Genomic DNA, 1,573 nt, shown 5'->3' on the forward strand with positions numbered 1-1,573 from the left:
TAATAAAAAAAGAAAAATAAATAAACATGAAAGAAAAAAATAAAATAACAAGAGACCATGAGAAATCAATACAACTGCTAGTTAATGCAAAGAAGAATAACAAGATTAACTGGAATCCATAAAAAAGCAGGAGTTAACACAAATGATATTTAAAAAAAAAAACTATTCACAGACTTCATGGCAGAAAACTTCCCCAGTAGAGAAAAACAATTCGACATACAGTTAAGTGAAGCATATAAAACTGCAATTGGCCACAACAAAAGCAAAAAATCTATAGCCAACCATATCATAATTCATAATCAAAATTCCAGAAACTTGACACAAGAATAAAATCTTAAAAGCTATTAGGAAAATGAAACAAATCACCTATGAAGGAAAGTACATCAGAATCACAGCTGATTTCTCAACACAAACCCTCAAATCAAGGAGAGCTTAAGGTATGTTAAGCTCTACAGGAAAACAACCTGCAACCCAGATTGATGTACCCTGAAAAACTATCTTTCAAAATCAATGGATAAATAAGATAATTCTATGAAAAAGAACAGCTGAGGAAATTTATGACCACAAAACCAGCACTCCAAATTGTTTGAAGGACATTCTAGAAAGAGAAAACAATGACTACAACCCCACTAACCCCAATAGAAAGAATCCACAAAGCAAGGCAAAAACAAAAGAGAGGGAGGGAAATAAAAAAGGAGGAAGCTAACAACAGGAAAATACCATTAAAAGTGTAAGTCAATATGTATCAGTTGTAACCATCAATGTCAATGGCCTTGATTCACCTATCAAAACACACAGACTAGCAAAATAGATCAAGAAGTATAAACCAGGGCTGGCAAGACAGCTCAGCAGCCTAAGCACCTGCTCAGGCAAGTGCAGGGACCAGGGTCTTTGGTACCAACAGCCTCATCCCATAGCCCAGTGAGACTGCCACCAAGATCGGGCATGGTGGCACACACCTATAATCCAAGCACTAAAGAAGCTGAAAACAGGAGAATCACTATAGTACGATCTTCATAGTGAGACCCTGAACCAAATACATAATATAAAAAACATAAGCCAGTAATATGCTGCAAACAAGAAACACATATAATTTAATCAGAAATTCATAGACTAAAATTCAAAGGACGAAAAACAATACTCCATGTGACAGTAACTTAGAAAAAAGCAGGAGTAGCTACTCTGTTTTGAAGCAGAGTGAATTTCAAGCCAACACTGACAAAGAGGGGTAAAGATGGGCACTACATCCTTGTAAAGGTAACAATCCAAAAGGAAGAGATAACAATTACAAATATAATTGAGCACCCAGATATATAAAACAAATAACAGAGCATCCAGATATATAAAACAACTGTTAATGGGCAGGAAAAATCAAATAAGCACTAATATAATTGTATTGAAGGATTTCATTAATTGTTTGGGGGGGTGTTTTGTTTGTTTGTTGTTGGTTTTTTTGTGGTACCAGGGATTGAACTCAGGACCTTGCACTTGCCAGGCAGGCGTTTATGCCACTGAGCTATCTCCCTGTCCCCCAATGTATTGGCAGATTTCAATATTCCACTGTTACAAAAAA

General features: G+C 35.8%; 1 protein-coding gene across 1 annotated transcript in view; it reads right to left on the reverse strand.

Annotated features, from left to right (window-relative positions):
* The window catches only part of LOC101579480, a 55,881-nt gene that overhangs the window by 40,353 nt on the left and 13,955 nt on the right, over nucleotides 1–1,573 (reverse strand). The window lies entirely within an intron of this gene.

Source organism: Octodon degus, unplaced genomic scaffold (assembly GCF_000260255.1).
Source record: "Octodon degus isolate 3935 unplaced genomic scaffold, OctDeg1.0 scaffold00003, whole genome shotgun sequence".
NCBI classification, from domain to species: domain Eukaryota; kingdom Metazoa; phylum Chordata; class Mammalia; order Rodentia; family Octodontidae; genus Octodon; species Octodon degus.